The 13221-nt window shown below is 41.1% G+C and overlaps 1 protein-coding gene across 1 annotated transcript in view; it reads right to left on the reverse strand.

Annotated features, from left to right (window-relative positions):
* The window catches only part of ephb6 (eph receptor B6), a 59890-nt gene that overhangs the window by 43771 nt on the left and 2898 nt on the right, over nucleotides 1-13221 (reverse strand). The gene's annotated exons all lie outside the window — the stretch shown is intronic.

A 13221-nucleotide genomic window follows, 5' to 3' on the forward strand; every position in this document is an offset into this window, starting at 1 on the left:
CAAAGAGCAAAAGAGGAAGAAATAGAGCAAGAAGAATAGCAATAGAAGGAATAAGAAAAGCAAAAAGAAGAGGTAGAAGAATCAGTGGGGGAATGTTTGGAATAAGAGGAAGAAAAATAGTAAGAAGGAGTCTGAGAAGAGAGGAGAAGAAGAAAAAAAGAAAAAAGTAAGAAGAGAATGAAGAGGGAAAAGAGGGAAATGGGGAAAAGAAAAAGAAGAAGCGAAAAAGGAAAAACATCAAAAAAAGAGGAAAATGAAAGACATGGAAGAGAAAGTGGAAGAAAAGGATGACAAAGGCGAAAAACAAAAAATAGAAAAAGAACAGGGAAAGGAGACGATGTTGGGAAAGCGGAAGAAAAAGAAGAAAATAAGACCACAATACGGAACAGGAAGATGACAAGAGAAATAAAAGATGGCGAAGATATGGTCGGAAAAGGGAACGAAAGAGGAAAAAAACGGGTAAGAAAATAATGGGGAGAAAAAACGAGACTAAAAAAAATAATAAAAGTAAAGCAAGGAGGGGAAGAGAGCGAGGAGAAAAAGGAGGAAAAGGGGAAATAAAGACAAAAGTGATGAACAGGAAGAAGAAGAGGAAGAAAAAAAAGATGATTACAAGAGAAAAAAGGTAGGGAGGGAAGAGAGGGAGAAACAGAAGTAGAGAAAAGAAAAAGTGGAAGAAGACTAGGAAAGGGACAAGAAGAGAAGAAGGAGAATAAAAGGGAGAAGAACTGGTGGAAGAAGATGAAGAATAAGAGGAATAAAAACAGTAAGGAAATGAAGAAAGAAAGGAGATGATAAAGAAAAATAAAAACAGGGAGAAAAAAGTGAAAGAAAGGGCGGAAAGACAGAAGAGAAAAAGTTGAAAAATAAGAAGGGGGTAAAGAGAAAGAAAAAAGATTATAAGTAAGAAAAAGAAGAACCGAAAGAAGAAATAAAGGAAGAAGAAGAAGATAAATAATGAGAGAGGAGTGGTAAAAAGGGGGTATAAGAAGAGGAAACCAATAAGAAAAGAAAGAAGAGCAAAATGAATAATATAAAAATAAAGAATAAGAAGAGGGAAAACAAAGCGACTACAAGAAGAGAAAGAAGAAATAGTGGACAAAAAGATAAAGAAGAAGAACAAGAAAATGAGCAAGAAGAAGATCAAGAATAAAAGCAAGAATAAGAAAAGAAGGTATAGAGAAGGACGAGAAGGACGAGAAGGAAAATAAAAAAGAGATGGATGGGGAGAGGTAATACGAAAAGGTGATAGAATAGGAAGAAGCGGGAAAAGAGGTAGTGGAGTAGGGACAGAAAAAGAAGAGAATGAAGATGAAAAGAAAGAAGAATTTAAAAAAAGAATAAAAGGGAGAAGAGGGAGAAAAAGGTGGGCAAGGATGAAGAAGGGGAAGAAAAAGGGTTGAATGACAAGAGAAGGAAAAAAGACTGGCAGAAACAAGATGAAAAAGAGGAAAGAGAGGTAGAAGAGGAGGAAGACAGAAACAAAGGATAGAAGAATAAAAGGAAACAGAGGAGGAATAGGAGAAAGAAGTAAAAAGAGGAAGAGAAGGAAGTATAAGAGAAAAATAAAGAATAAATACAATGGCTTGATAACAGCTTTTGGTATGTGGGAGGAAGCCTGAAACCCTCCTAGTAAAACGTGGACACATGCAAACTCCACAAGACGGCCGGAACCCAAAAACTTCCCATATGTGGGACGCTAACCACTAATGCACCGTTCGGCTCAAAAACTAGTCTATTTTGAGTGTAATATGTCATCGAGAAGCCGAACTTGTTTTCTTTTTCAAGCTAAAACATGTTGCGTTTCTCTGCTACACATCACCATTTTAAACACATTCTATTTCAGGGGAGTCAAACTCATTTTAACTCGGGGCCACACGATAGAACAAACGTTCTGTCGGGGGCCGGACTAGTAGATTGAAGAGAAATAAAAAGAGAGATAAAGAAATAAGAGAAAGAGGGAGGGATAAGGAGAGAGAGCGGGACAAAGAAAGAAAAAAAGGGAGAGAGAGAGAGCGTGAGAAACAAAAGAGATAAAAAGTCATTAGAGAGGGGGAAAAGAAAGGGAGAGGAAGACAGAAATCCAAAGAGAAATAGAAAGACAGAAGGAGAGAAAAGAGAAAAGAAAGCGTGTAGGGTAGGAAGAGCGAAAGAGAAAAGAGAGAAAAGGAAAAAAGGAAGTTAGAGCAAAATAAGTTAAAAAGACACAGAGGGAGAAAGAGACAAAGAGCAACAAAGGGAGAGAAAAAGAGACACAGAGAGTGAAAGAGACAGAGACAGAGAGTGGGAGAAAAGGGTTTGAAAAGAGAGAGAGAGAAAAAGAAATACAAGTACAGTGTCTTTGTTCAAGGCACCTGGCTTTGGCAACATCAAGTTGACATATTTCAACTTGCAGCTCGTTTTTCTCTCGCGCTTCTCTTAGTGTTGTCTCGCGGGCCAGATTCAATCCCTTGGCGGGCCTGATCTGGCCCGCAGGCCGCCTGTTAGACACCAGTGTTCTATTTGATACCTGTTGGATGGATGTATTCACCCTTTTTCCAGTTGCCATCTTTAAATAGCCTACAAAGTACAACTCAATACAGTTACAGTGACACCAGCTCGAGTACAATAATTTCTCCCTACTGATATTCTCCCTACCACATTAACAACTATAAGATATGAAACAAGGGGGTCAGCGTGCCACCGGTAGTGAGAGGTAGGCAGCGCCTGGCTCCAGAGGCGGGACCCGGTAACCCGCGTCCAAATGAGGGAATTTGCGAACCAAAGTTTTGTGTCGTCTGCGTTTTGTCTGGCCCCTCACCAAGAACCTGTTCGTCATGGGTGACCCTACCAGGGGCCCAAAGCCCCTGACAACAAAGCTCTTATGATCATTGGGACACACAAACTCCTCCACCACGATAAGGCAGCAGATCATCGAATTACCGACAGGTATGCATTTTTTTCACCAAGTACTTTATTACTTTTTACTCAAGTAAGTATTTAGATGACAACTACTTCTACTTGAGTAATATTATTCTAAAGTAACAGTACTTTTACTTGAGTAACATTTTGGCTACTCTTCCCTCCTCTGATCACAACGCACATAAAGTACTTTTCTTTCGTCGAAAATTCTTTCTCGAAACACCGTTATCTTCTCCTGCACGAATAAAAACGCGTGCATTGTGATTCTAAATGTAAAACGAATATTCGCGAGGGGGCTTTCGATCTCGCAACCCTGCGAGACGAAGGCGAGCAGGTTGTCGCCGGAGAGTTTTGCGCGTGCACGTGTGGTGGATTTTTACGTGCATTTGTCACGCACGTTTCACGCGCGTCCCGTGTCGTGACACTTCCTGAATAATTAACGGCAACATCACGAAGTAAAGCATTGAGTGCACACCTCTCGCACAATAATGATCCGGCGACATGGACGGCAAGCGAAAGTGGACATTTTTCCCGGGCAAGGCCACTTGGCTGTTAAAAGCCTCTTTATTTAACTTTGTCGCATGTTTTGGGTCCATTTGACAGCAGAAACACTCAGCTTTTGTTCCCGACAGCTCGTACAAGTGCTGAGTCTGCAATCTGGACTTGAGTGCTGTTGCATTTAAAGTGACGCAGAGAGAAGAGCTCCCTCCATCACCCTCGCAGGGTCTCGTCTGCATTTTCGGCGCTGTTTATTTCAGGTATCTTGAATTGACTAGTTTTGAAAGTAGACATTTTTGAATGACTGTTTCTAGCAGGGGTAGGAAACACGGCGGCGCAGTGGTTAGCGCGTGTGCGGCACAGTTCTGAGGTCCTGAGAACGATCCTCCTTGTGGAGTTTGCATGTTCTCCCCGTGCTTGCGTGGGTTTCCTACAGGCACTCCGGTTTCCTCCCACATTCCAAAAACGTGCGTTTCAGGTTAATTGGCAGGTCCAAATTGTCCCTACGTGTAAATGAGTGAGTGAGTTGTATGTCCTAATGTGCCCTGTGACTGGCTGGAAACCAGTTCAGGGTGTCCCCTGCCCACAGCTAGGATGGGCTCCAGCATCCCCGCGACCCTACTGAGGATAATGGATGGATGGGTGGATGGATGTTTCTAGCAGTGGTCTCTACATTTTTGGTTTGAAAAATTTACACAGGGGTCGGAGGAAAAAAAAGATGATGATCGATGTATTTATTTTCTTAACAGTATATGCATATAGAATATAGGTTTCAAACTCACAGCCCGCGGGCCACATCCAGCTATGCGTACAATTATATTCAGCCTGTGAAATCATTCTATATATCCATTATCTGCACCGCTTAGCCTCAGTAGGATCGCGAGGGGGTGCTGGATCCCATCCTAGCTGTCTTAGGGCAGTGGGCAGAGGACACCCTCAACTGGTTGCCAGCCAGTTGTAGGGCACACGGAGACAGACAACTCACTCGCTCATTTACACCTGAAGGATTTTATACATTCGACCATAAAGGATTTAATACAATTGAATACATTGTAATGAGGAACAGTAATGCTCAAAATATTTCTCAAAAGCAAAGCTCACAGGTGCCTCACATTCGTTATGAAGAGGTAGAGAGGAGACACGACCAAGTTGTTCTACTACTTCTACAGTTAATCAAAATATATTCTAATGCGGAACACAAATCCTTAAAATTATTCTAACAAGAAAAATTAACTGGCACCTCACAGGCATTATAAAGAGGTAGAGAGGACACACGACCAAGTTCTTTTGCGACTTTTAAAGAAAATCAAAATATATTCTCATAAAAACATAAAGCTCAAAATCATTCTAAAACACAAAGCTCTCAGGTGCATCACATGCATTATTAAGAGGTAAAAAGGAGACACGACCAAATTATATAACTGCTTCCATCGAAAACTAAAATATATTCTAATAAAGAACGTTATTGCTCAAAATCTTTCTTAAAGCAAAGCTCCCAGGTGCCTAGCATGCATTATGAAGAGGCAGAGAGGAGACACAACCAAGTTGTTCTTCTACTTCTATCCTAACGAGAAAAACTCACTGGTACCTCACAGGCATTTTGAAGAGGTAGAGAGGAGACACAACCAAATTAGATTGCGACTTCAATAGAAAATCTAAATATATTCTTATGAGGAACGTAAATGCTCAAAATATTTCTCAAAAGCAAAGCTCACAGGTGCCTCACATTTGTTATGGAGAGGTAGAGAGGAGACACGACCAAGTTGTTCTACTACTTCTACAGAAAATCAAAATATATTCTAATGGGGAAGACAAACCATTAAAAGTATTCTAACAAGAAAAACTCACTGGCACCTCAATGGCATTACGAAGAGGTAAAGAGGACACACGACCAAGTTCTTTTGCGACTTTTAAAGAAAATCAAAATATAATCTCATAAAAACATAACGCTCAAAATAATTCTAAAACACAAAGCTCTCTGGTGCATCACATGCATTCTGAAGAGGTAGAGAGGAGACACGACCAAGTTGTTGTACTACTTCTACAGAAAATCTAAATATATTCTAATGCGGAACACAAATCCTTAAGTATCCCAACGAGAAAAACTCACTGGTACCTCACAGGCATTATGAAGAGGTAGAGCGGAGACACGACCAAGTTCTAGTATCTAAATATAATAAAGACCTAAAAAGATATCCTGTAAAACAGTTCGAAAGTGCGTGCGAACATTTGCCCTTTGCCCTGAAATTGTCTCCGGATGCCACAGACGGCCTCGACCTCAGGACGGCCTTCATTTCACCCCACCGCAGACTGCGGGGACGGAGACAGCGGCGAAAAGAAAGTGTCGGATGAGCCTCTTTCCTAAAATATGTGTCAGAAGGAGTCATCAAAAACGTTTTGTGGTTCAACGCACGCAGTGTTTTTGTCATTTTTCTTCACTTAACATCCAGCCACATTTTCCTTTAAATCCAAAAATGTCAGGAACCTGTAATATCACAGTGATTACTTTTAAAATAGAGTAAAATAATGGAATCAAAATTAAATGATTAACCCAATTATCTGCCAATGTATTTATCCTGTCATTCTATTTGTCTTTTTTTCCTCTTTTAAGTTTTTGTTTCGTGTTTATCCTGGAGTGCCACGTCAAATCTCTTTGTAAACTACGTTCACTACATTTATTATCGATAACGATAAAGACTATTCTCATCTCATCTCATCTCATTAGCCGTACCGCTTATCCTCATTAGGGTCGCGGGGGGGCTGGAGCCCATCCCAGCCATCTCCGGGCAGTGGGCAGGGGACACCCTGAACTGGTTCCCAGCCAATCGCAGGGCACACGGACGGGGACAGACAACTCACTCGCTCATTCACACCTAGGGACAATTTGGACCGGCCAATTAACCTGAAATGCATGTTTTTGGAATGTGGGAGGAAACCGGAGTGCCCGGAGGAAATTATCCTATTTTTCTGCAAGATTTAATGCGATAAAAAGTAAAATACAACTTAATTGTAGCGTAAACCCCCGGGATACGACATGAATCCATTCTGAGGTGGGCAAAGCGAAATTGCCTTACAGCGGAGATAAAGGAAAATGTTTGATAATTAGCTCTAAATCCGCAGTACACCAGATAAAGCATTTCATTTCATTTCATTTCATAAAGCATTCAAATGACAAAATAGCCTAACAGATGTATAATATACAGGTACATGTACTAGATTAAATAAATACATGTGTAAATGAAAAATGGCATTTTTTTATGTAAGGTGTGTCAGGACCAGAACGGAGACAGGACACACTTGCGTTGCGTTTCTCACAAGTTTTATTAGAAGAAGAAGCAGGTCGCTCTGACCGCAGAAGTGGATCTTCCGTATTGAGCGATGGCAGTGTCGGGAATGGAAAACGGGTCAGTAGACAGGACAGAAGAGCAAAAACCTGGTCGGGGTCGTAAGCGAGTCGTAAGCCAAGAAAGGAGAGTAGACGTGGTCGGGGACAAAAAAGGCCGAAAGCCGGGGCGCGAGATTAGACGTGGTCGGGATCAAAAACAGGTCGAAGCCGGGGGACAGACAGGAGCAAAAAACAGGTTGGAGTCAGGGTCGAAAAAGGCTTGCCTAGCGTTAATTGAGGTTCGCAGACGGACTGACAAAAGGGGACTGATAGTATTGGGTTTAAATAGGGACAGAGGGCCAATCAGAGTCCGAGGCAGTTGGCACCAAAGAAGCGGGCTCAGGTGATGGAAATCGGTTATCATGACAGTGATAAGACTTGAGTTGGCGAAATAAAGTTGCGGGTGGATGCAGAAGGAGGAAGGATTGTCACGCTTTAAAATTCCCATGGCTTAATTGTCTCCTAATTTTCAATAATAGTCCTGATCATATATTGGATACAACTGAATTCCCTAGTGAGGCTATCCATGTATCTGCCTTCTTTTTATTCCTTGATAATCGCAAGTTTCATTTCCATGGTTTTCATGTTTGCACTTCTCCCTTCAGCATCACTTAAAGCCGTGGCATGCATAGCAAATAAATACAGTAGGTAAAATTACGGTATTGTATCAGGAAAGTCTTTACGGAACTCACGAGATTCTGAACTAAAAAAAGGAAAGACAACGGCATTGTGGGAGATAGTTCAGCCAATAGTATGTATGCAATTTCATGATGCTGTCACACAAACCAATAGCTGAACAGCATTTTAGATGACACGGACCAATGGCAGACAGGCATCTTAGAGACATACCGTAACTCGTCACACGGACGAAAGCTGCAATGTTTGTAAACTGTAAGTATTCGTACCCGTTAAAAAATGTGCTGTTGGTGTTACATAATTTGGAGAATGCTGTAAAGAGGGGCTGAAAATGTTGTAAGGCAGGGCGCCGTATCCCGGGGGTCTACTGAATTGCTTTGATGCCTTGATTAAAAAAAACTTAGGATAACCTACCCTCAGAAAATAACAATACCTAAAAATTACACAAGAAGTTTAAAATCTAGTCAACATGGAATATCATGTACTCTTGTGTAATAAGAATCACTCTTCACAGAGGATAAAGACCACGTGAACCTGAGTGTGAAAATCCTTTACAGGAAAATCACACGACGGTGGTTTTCAGTCTGCCGAGTTTCACAAAAATGCAAAGCTCTGCATTTTTCTCCGTGCTAAAAGGCTTTTTTGTCGAAAAAAGAAATGATGACTCTGCATCCTGCTCTTCCCAAAGGGAAGAACGCACTTATGAGTTTTTTTTTTTTCTGGGCTTTGTCCTCAGGCCTTTGTGTACTTTTAACAGGTTCTGGAAAAAACGGCTTATCACGGCCAATAAAAGGCGGCGAGCCGTCTAATTGAGACCCCTGAAGAAGAGACAAGCTTGAACGTCAACAGAACTCTTGAAAGGAGATGACACTTTACATTATTGAAGTTATTTTTCGGTTAATAGAAATAAATACTACTAAAATGAATAAAAAATCATTCCCCAAAGATAAATCATGAAACAGAAAAAAGCAAAAACACTCCAAAACAAGTATTTCTATAATGGATGAAAAACAAAAAAAATCCTAAAAATAAGTGATGATATCAGAAAAAATATTATTAAATATTACTGGAATTAACGATAAATCATTCCCCCCAAATAAATCAAGAATTGAGAAAAAGCTAGATCACACCCAGAGATAAATACTACAAAAATGGATTAAAAAACATAAAATTATCTATCTATCCATCTATCCATATATATGTATATATATATATATATATATATATATATATATATATATATATCTCATCTCATTAGCCGTACCGCTTATCCTCAGTAGGGTCGCGGGGGGCTGGAGCCCATCCCAGCAATCATCGGGCAGTGGGCAGGGGACACCCTGAACTGGTTGCCAGCCAATCGCAGGGCACACAGGGACAGACAACTCATTCGCTCATTCACACCTAGGGACAATTTGGACCGGCCAATTCACCTGAAATGCATGTCTTTGGAATGTGGGAGGAAACCGTAGTGCCCGGAGGAAACCCACGCAAGCACGGGGAGAACATACAAACTCCGCACAGAAAGTCTGGAGCTGGATTTGAACCCACGACAGGTTCCCATGACATGAACTGTGCCGCACAAGCGCTAACCACTGCGCCGCCGTGCTGCTATACATATATATATATATATATATATATATATATATATATATATATATATATATATATATATATATATATATATATATATATATATATATATATATATATATATATATATATATATATATATATATATATATATATATATATATATATATATATATATATATATATATATATATATATTGATATATATATTGATATAGATATATCGGCCCGCCCGCCCGTGTGGCCAAAGCTGCGGCTCTTTGACAGATTGGCCTTCCTTCTATTTAAGTTCAGTGGCGCAGGTTCTAACTCGGTCCTGTCGCCTGTTGGTATTTCCTGTCCAGTATTGTTCCCGTTTATTTTGTCCTGTTTATTATCGGTTTCCAGTTTTCGTTCCCGTCTAGTTTGTCCTGTTTAATTTCGATATCCTGTTTCTATATCAATCCTGTCTGTCCTCTCCTGTACGGTATCGACCCCATCTGTCCGATATCTGCTCGGGCAATTGGTGTCGATCTCGTCGGTCTCTGGCTTCCTGTCTATCCACGCCAGACCGCTACCTAACGTGCATGACTCCCCATTTCCCGTAAAATAAAGGCCTGTGTGAGAACGTCACATATATACATATTATATCTCAGTACATCTCATCACATTAGCTGCAACGCTTATCCTCAGTAGGGTCGCGGGGGTGCTGGAGCCCATCCCAGCAATCATCGGGCAGTGGGCAGGGGACACCCTGAACTGGTTGCCAGCCAATTGCAGGGCACACAGGGACAGACAACTCGCTCGCTCATTCACACCTAGGGACAATTTGGACCGGCCAATCCACCTGAAATGCATGTCTTTGGAATGTGGGAGGAAACCGGAGTGCCCGGAGGAAACCCACGCAAGCACAGGGAGAACATACACACTCCGCACAGGAAGTCCGGTAGCTGGATTTGAAACCACACAGGAGGTTCCCAAGACCTTAGAACTGTGCCGCACACGCGCTAACCACTGTGCCGCCGTGCTGCCGGAACGTCACATATATACATACCGTATTTTCCGCACTATAGGGCGCACCGGGTTATAGGGCGCACCCCAAAAAAATAGTTTTTGGTCCTATATCTTCCATTGATAAGGCGCACCGGATTATAAGGCGCTACAATGGGAACGTCGACAAAACAGTCAGATGATTCAGTCAAACTGATTACCCCCTTAACATTCCCAAAGCTTGCAAAGAAGCAAATACGTGTCCGTACAATGTCACTTAAATGCGTCATTTCAAATATCATTCGGAAGGTTCAAGTCTTGGGATTCAAGAAATGCCAAACATTTCTATGTTTCTATTTTCTTTTTCGCTCACAACTTTACTGTGCATATGACAATAAACACTTGGAATTGAGTTTAATTCACTCAACTCATCACAGCAACATCAAGATCGTTCTAAAACAAGATACCGGGAAAATATAAAGACGCTTAGCTCACCTAAGTTCTCACGTTCAATAATGATACGCAATCATGGTCTTCTTACAACCGTGAGTAAAGTAAATCCAGGAGAGTAGAATATTTACAAATACAGGCTAATGAAACATGTTTCTTTATGGCGTATTTAAGCAAGCTAGCTACGCCATTGCTAAACTCGGCCGATTGCAGGGTTTGTTTTGGCAATCTAGCCAAATCCGAGACTCCGAATAACTTCAGCCAATAGCGATCGACTTAACGGATGATTGACACATTGGTTAGCCAATGAAACGCCGGTATATAAATCCCAGCATACACCGCGGACTTGCTACGCCATTGCTAAACTCGGCCGATTGCAGGGTTTGTTTTGGCCATCTAGCCAATCCGAGGCTCCGAATAACTTCAGCCAATAGTGATCGATTCAAATGATGATTGACACATTGGTTAGCCAATGAAACGCCAGTATATAAATCCCAGCATACACCGCGGACTACTCCACGTTCGGGGTAAAATCGAGTCGGCGGCTGTTGAGTAAGTTGCGAGACCTTGCGAATTTAATATTGAGCCATATATAAGGTGCACTGTGTTATAAGGCGCATGGTCAGCTTTTGAAAAAAATTAAGACTTTTAGGTGCGCCTTATAGTGCGGAAAATACGGTATATTAAATGAGACAAGGTAAAATGAACCCCCCAAAATATTAATAAAGACAACTAAAATAAAGGAAAAGAACAAACCCAAAAATAAATCCTTAAAATATGAAAGATTGAAATTACACCCAGAAAAACAAGTATGACTAAAATGAACAGATAATAATTCCCCCAAATAAATCATCAAAGGTCGGGTGCATAGTTTGAGGTGTCCTTAAAAAGTTTAAAAGGAAATATATTCTCTATTTTTGTTTTTTCATGGCCATAAGGCGCACAGAAAAGTCTCTGATTTTCTTCAAATTGTGCACTTCGCCCTGCATCTTATGTATGCGTCGTGCAGCGTGAGGACACGTGAGGCTGCCAATAAAGCTCCAGAGCGTAATACTCCTGTTTTTGGAGTGAAATCCGATGTTTTTGTGAGATCGTTCACATTTCCAACTAAAGGCGACTTCTGTGTGTCTCCATATCCAATGCCACCATTACCTGCTTGCACGGAAGAGGATAAATGCATTGTTTGAGGAAGTACTCATGGATGCCAATGCCGCAGCTTATCTGGCATTTTGATTGATTGTGCTCCAAGAGGCTGAACAAAGTTGTCCCCTCAAATGTTGATTACGGTAAATCCAAAACTTCACTTTTCTCCATTGAATGTCTTTCCCTGTTTTTGTCCGTTATGGTGCGTTGATTTATAAGCTATGGGGAAGAACATGGAAACCAAGCTTTCGTGAGAGAATTGAAGATGAATGAATCGACGGTTCGGGAGGTAGAGGAAGCTAAAAAACAAACTCCGACAAGTTTTTATCCGGGTGTTTTACTTTGTACTAAATACTCCAATAAATCACAACCAGACTCAGTTTTGTAACCTGTTTTTTCAAATATGCACACTAGGCAGTGTTTTGCTGAAAAATGACCTCCTAGCATGAAATGTCCCCCCTCGCAGAAATGTTACTAAAACATCTTCTAATTTTGGGTGAAAATAATAGAACAAAGGGGGACATTCCATGCAAGCAGAGGGCATCCGCACCTTATCATGTGGTGCGCCCTGCGTAGTGTTAAATACAGAAATAGAACCAGCTATGGAGACTGTGCCTTTCAACACGGTGCGCTATATGGGCGTGAAAATACGCTAAGTATGTGTTAACAATGCCCAACTGAGTTCAAAGAGCCTTAATATTTTTTTCAACACGCGTACCTGCTTTTACTTTTTTCATCTGGGTTCCGGACACTGAGGGCATTTGGAGTAAAGGAGGTGGAGAGGATTGGAGGAAGGAGAATGAATTTTCACGCGTGCTTGAGGTTTTCTTCAATTGAAGGATGAAAATGGTGAAAGTAAGAAATGGACCGTTTCAAATACAGACCAAAGATTAAAAAATAAAAGTTTATTCGAGCGCTTTCAGAGAGACACCTTCATTCACGCTGAAATGACGATAACAGCCAGCAGACGGCGTCAGCAAGTCGAATATTTTGATCTGAATGACACCCACTTTAAGCAAGATAAAGCTAGATAACGCACATGACCTGCAGCCATGTGGCTAACATTAGTGGCTGGAAAAGAAAACAGTGAATTTTTTTTAAAGATCTTTGTATCGAGAGGACTAAACCCTACCAGTCTTTAAATGTTCATGTCTATGAAATAGTACACGTGTTTCTGCTTACCATTTAAATCCATTGGGTTTTGTCTAAATAAATCAAATATTTTACACCACTGGGGGTCGCCATTTAACACACACTTAAGCTTTTAACAAACCATGAAGGATCATCAAAATTTAACAAACTAAAATAACCACAAAAATCCCATTGAGAGTAGCCAGAATCTCAAAACAACAACATTTTTCGTGCGATAATTCAAAAGTTTCAGCCAGGACAGCTTTGCAAATGTGAAATTCCCACAATGCTTCACTTCACAGAAAACATCCCAATCTTGAGGCGCTAAACAGCCCGTGGTGATGAAAGCGAGCGCCTCCCACGCCGCTCCCCCGTGACCTTTTAATGAGGGCGAGCCAGAAAGAAATCGCACGGATGCTTTTGTGCAGCCAACTGTCGTATGGTTTGCGTGCGCTTGGCCCACAAAAGAATTTTCGGATCGGAACCGGCCCAGAAGGACTCCGGCCTGCCAAGACCAG

Source organism: Urocampus carinirostris, chromosome 2, assembly GCF_059441175.1.
Source record: "Urocampus carinirostris isolate Australia breed hairy pipefish chromosome 2, RoL_Ucar_1.0, whole genome shotgun sequence".
In the NCBI taxonomy this organism is placed as follows: domain Eukaryota; kingdom Metazoa; phylum Chordata; class Actinopteri; order Syngnathiformes; family Syngnathidae; genus Urocampus; species Urocampus carinirostris.